A 5,553-nucleotide genomic window follows, 5' to 3' on the forward strand; every position below is an offset into this window, starting at 1 on the left:
CCTGAAAGGGGCACGAGGGTTCGCCGGTCGGCTCCCAAGCCGATTTGGTCTCCGGAGTTCGACTGGATCGAAGGGAAAGAAAGAGACAAGCAGCGAAGCTGCTATGGTTTCGGTGGGTGCAGCAGGGAAAGAAGAAGGGGGAAACGGCTTCTGTCTCGGTGATGATTGACGGTGGCTGTGTGGTCGTGAGAAGGGGAGAGGGCAGCCGATTTCCGGCGAGCTTCTCTTGGTTCAATGGTCCCGTCGTTGACAGGAAACAAGAAAAGGGTAGAAAGCTGGAAATGGTTTATGTGGACCAATGCGAAGCAGGTGGGGCTACGCTTCCTTCATGGCTGCGAGGTACGATGGTTGTGGATTGTTCGTGGGTAGAGGGTGTGTCTCCGGGGTTGAAGAGGCCGAACGGGAGAAGCAGCTTCGCTGCTGTGGTCTTCGGTCCTGACTGTCCAAAGGGAAGAAGGTGAACGGAAGCAGCGGCCAACAGGGCTAAAAGGTCACATTCTTGTTTCATTTTCATTTTTTTTTTGGTTTGTGTCGACTGGTATCAATGAATGAACTGGGATGTTTGTTTTTTATTGTTTGGATAGGAAATTGATGAATGGAATGGATATTTGGGGTTATTTTGATATGAATCGCTGGGATGGTTTGTATCGGTGTTTGGGTTGAACAATGAGTGCACGTTATCTGCTCCTGTTTAATTTGATGTGCAGGAAGGAAGGGAGATGAGTGTGCATTTGAGTGTCCAGGAAGAAGAAGACGAAGACGTACGACAAATTGACAGCTCACGTTTTTTTAATGGATTTAAAATAAATTTTATTTTCTTTGTGTATAAACTTCTTTGTTTATAAAAATATGTTTATTTTGTGTAAAATTGTATAAACCTTTGTGTATGGTTTTAGATGTGCAATATTTGGCCTTTATTTATTTATTTATTTGTATTTATTTATTTAGTAGGTGTAAGACTCATGTATTACATGAGTTTATTCAGAAAAATTATATATAAAATTATAAACATTTGAGAAGTTGATATTATAAAAAAAATAGAAAAATATTGAATTATTAAAATTAAAGTGTTTTTTTCTTTTAAATTAAAAAAAATAAATTAGATAAATAAACAAAAAAAATTAATGAGGTTTAATTTAGAAAATTTAAAATTAGAAGGAAAATTAATTAATGAAATTGAAATATATTTATTAAATGTCATGTGGAAAAAATTTAATTTAAAATAATCACAAAGTGACATACAAAAAAAAACCAAATTTGCTTTTGCAAATAAACACAAAAAATAACTACAAAAAGAATTATAAATTAGTCCGATGACCTTTGAGGTCTTTAAATTAATCAATAACCGACTTCGAATCAATGTTTTCAGTAATTTCTCTCTCTTTGTAAACCAACAAGTTGTTTGCGAGAAAATCATCTGACATCGTATTGCGAAGACGGTTCTTGAATATTTTCATTGCTGAAAATAACCTTTCTGTTGTTGCGGTAGAAACTGGAAGTCTCAAGATTAACCGTACCACAATATCAAGAAAATAATATGTGTCACGTTTCCGAGTTTCCACAAGACCCTTTGCGTAAGTTAGTAATAGTTGATACACCACTAAACTTGGGATTCTTTGTCATATCAATATTAAAAATCTCCAATTGATATCGTAATTGAATTCTCTCTTGCTCCGTAAAATCTTCGGGATAATACTTCTCAACAAGCCGACAAATTTGATCAACTTTAATCACTTTAGGGTGTTCTTTTGAAACTAAAGTAGAACTAAGATTTAATAGCTCCATCGCCTGATCATTGAATCTACTATTCAACTCTTGTGGTTGTGGTTCACTTGTTGAAGCTTTGTGACGTTTAATCTCTTGATTTTTAATCATGAATTTCTTCATTATCAACCTTTCTTTTGAAGAAACAATGCATGTGTACATATATTTAAGTTTTCATATATAAATAAAATTATATATCATATATGTATTCGGGTATTTGCAAGAGTAACTAGCATATATATATATATATATATATATATATATATATATATATATATATATATATATATATATATGTTTTAATAAAGATTATGTTATTGCAGTCGTCTTAATTTACAATAAACCAACTTGATTCTTATAAGCATTTCATACTTGTCTAACACGATGATTCACAATAAACACGGAAATGAAGTTCTTATACCCAAATTCATGTTTAAACAATAATACATGGTTGAATATTTGAGTCACAAGGTATAAATTATGGTATCAACAATCCGTAATGTCACAATTATGACATTTAAAATGTTACCAAACAATTTTTCTCGATTTATGTGTCATTGATCTCGATTTTAAATATTTTTCTAAAAATGGTGAATAATAGAGTTTAGTTCAAGGATTTCAAAAATCCAATCAGATTAATTTTTCGAGTTATAGAACTCCGGGAAACCATGTTTAAAGTTTTGCGATTAATAAATCTGAAAACGTCTTACTTTCCAACTTTTATAAATATCTTTATAAAAATATTTCAAATATGAAATTACAATTAGGCTATATCCCAAGTCTAAAAACATTTTCGGAAATTCCTTTTGAGGTGTGCAAGTCCCTCAACGGATAGAAACAGTTTTAGCGATTATAAGAAAAAATAAGTATTATACTGGTTTTGAATTCTTAAAACGATCCTATCATCTGCATACGAACTCCGTTTTGGACGTTCTATATATTTTCAGAATCAGAGAAATGCGTATTACAAGACTAGAGTGTTTGCATTGTTCAAAATTGCTTAATACACAATTTTAGTTTTTCGAACGTGTTCCTATGGTCGCAGTTTGAGCTGTTTGTTTGGTTTGTCAATTTACACAAAGGGAAGTAAGATACCATCTGGTATCTTATAATAGTTGAGATAACTCATTTATTTTACATTATATTCACTAAAACACAATGGATAAAATTACAAAGAGGTTTACTGAGAACTGACCGTTCACAGTCTGTGACCTAAATTCCGGGATGTCACATTACCTCCCCGTTTAGGGATTTTCTTCCTGAAATTATTAAATTCTAGATTATTTTGTTCCACTATCATTTTGTTTTACTAGTATTTCATTCCTGTAGTGGAGGGTGTATAGTTGAAAATTTACGGATGCTTTTGTCTCATCTGGTCCTCACGTTTCAATACAAGATTTCCATTGGGTGTTTACTATATGTATGTGGCTTTGTTAAAGGCTTTTGATTTGCTGATCCATGTTTTCCAATGGTTCCTTCACGAAATGAAGTTTTGTGTTGACATGTATCTTATGGAGAGGAAAGACAAGGTTCTCAATAGAGAGACACTCCTTAAGATTAAACATGTGAAAGGTATCGTGAACTTTATTTAGTTCTTGAGGTGATTCGAGTTTGTAATCCATTAGACCATTACTTGATAGGATTTCACGAGGCCCGATATAACGGGGGTTTATGTTACCTCATTTTCCCAAATCTAATGACATTTTCTATAGTGCGACCTTTAGTAGGATACGATCTCTTACATTAAACTCTAAGGGTTTGCGTCTTACATCAACATAGCTTTTCTGACGACTAAGTGTGGCATTTAATTGTCTCTTTTGATGGGTTTTGAGCATTCTAACACTTCCTAAGTGTACATGCAACCCTAATAACCTTGGATCTATGTTTGTCTAATTATCATGCAAAGTTGAATTCCAAGGTTATATTCCTATCTAGCATACATGGGGAACAATTTTAACTTAAAGTATAGATAGAATAAATTACCTTGTTGTTGTTTGTGTTCCTTGAAATCTTGTGAGCCTAGCACCCCAAGTGTGATGCCTCAAATGCTTCACACAACACCAAATGCTCTTGGAAGAACTTATGAGAGAACACACACTTCTCAAAAATCGGCCAAGCCCTCTTGTTTCTTAGTGTCACCGATTTTGGTGGAGAATATGTTTCTTATATAGTGTTGACACATCTAGGGTTACACCCTAATGTGTCATGAATCTTCATTTCCATGACCCATGGGTTTGTAACTCCCATGGAGCATCCATGGAGCATCCTATGGGTAGAACCCAACTTGATAATCCATGGAGCCTCTTAGCCCACTATACAAGATATGGATGATTTACATAATCAACCCATATATTTAATTAGTTATCTTTTGATCACATAATTAATTCTAAATTAATTCTTGATCAAACTAATCAAATAATATTATTAATATATTAGAACTTATAATATATTAATAATCTCCAAGTGTTATTTCTCTCATTTAGTCTATCCAATTGCATGGTGCCATGCAACCCAAATGGACCATGCCGGGTCGAGTCAAGTACATACCATAAATAGTTATGGACTTAGACACCTTATCCAACAGTCTCCCACTTGGATAAGTTTAATAACTATTACTGCAAGTATGACTTCAGGAACCGATCGGCAATCGTAGCTCTTTACAAGGTTTCTCGGAACTGAGAAGATGATGGTACGCCATTTAAGATAAGTGATCATATAATCCTCTGTTCTAGATATCAGTCGGACAAATACATGGAACAATGTCTTACTCATTGTCCAACAGTTTGTTTCCCGATTTCCGATTTGTTTGACAAAGAACTTCATTGAACACATCAATTTAGTTCTGACCGGGCCCGGTACATAGGTCAAAACAAAATCATCGAGGGGCCCAGATATCAGCTTCTAATCCAAGAAGGAACAGATAAACCTAGACTCATATGTTTGTTCTACCACTCATTGAATTACACACAAGAGCGTGATTTATAACATCGAGTTACCAATGCGTTTTTCGTACAATCAATGCATAACCAACTTGTAAGTAACAAATCATATCTCTAGGTTTGAAGACTTATACGATATTACCGTCTCACGATCACTCGAGATAGAATTCCATGAAGTGATTCCAGTGAGCGTGGGTTGAGTCCAATGCTCAGAACTTATGAGCACTCATGATTGCTGTAGCCTTGTCCAAGACCTCTACAACCAAACATGACAGTCTTGATTCATACCTACTTCCGACATATGACCGACTGTGGAGGTTTGAATAATATGTTATACCAAACAAAAATTATTCTAGAAGTCAAAACATGCAAAAGAAATATAGTAAATGATCGACAAGAGATAGCAACACTTTACTCATAAATAAAACACTTTTATTCATCATCAGATGTCAATTACACTTTACAAATTTCGAGGTTATCTAACTACTAAATCTAATATCATCCTTCAGCCCTATGCTCCGAGCATGATGGAGATGCTTAACCCGAGTCAGTCCCTTCGTGAGGAGATCTACCGGATTCTCATCTGATGATACCCTCTTTGCCACGAGGAGTCCTTCTTCGATCCGATGTCTGATGAAATGGTATTTTCTGTCGATGTGTCTGGATCTCCCGTGATCCCTTGGTTCCTTGGCTAAGGCAACAACACTTTCACTATCACAGAAAATTTCCATTGGCTCTTTAATAGCTGGTACAACTCCAAGGTCTCCAATGAAGTTCCTCAGCCATAACGCCTCCTTTGCCGCCTCGCTAGCTGCAATATACTCTGATTCACAAGTAGAATCTGCCACTG

At 35.0% G+C, this 5,553-nt stretch overlaps 1 long non-coding RNA gene across 1 annotated transcript in view; it reads left to right on the top strand.

Moving 5' to 3' along the window:
* The window catches only part of LOC145002071 (uncharacterized), a 1,298-nt gene extending 373 nt beyond the window's left edge, over positions 1–925 (top strand). The window contains exons 1-2 of the long non-coding RNA XR_013661795.1: positions 1–490; positions 585–925. The exon at positions 1–490 is cut by the window's left edge and continues 373 nt beyond it. This is a non-coding gene — a long non-coding RNA (uncharacterized LOC145002071). The remainder of the gene's footprint in view (positions 491–584) is intronic.
* The last annotated feature ends 4,628 nt before the right edge of the window (positions 926–5,553 follow it).

This window comes from Lactuca saligna, chromosome 6, assembly GCF_052625555.1.
Source record: "Lactuca saligna cultivar CGN05327 chromosome 6, ASM5262555v1, whole genome shotgun sequence".
NCBI classification, from domain to species: domain Eukaryota; kingdom Viridiplantae; phylum Streptophyta; class Magnoliopsida; order Asterales; family Asteraceae; genus Lactuca; species Lactuca saligna.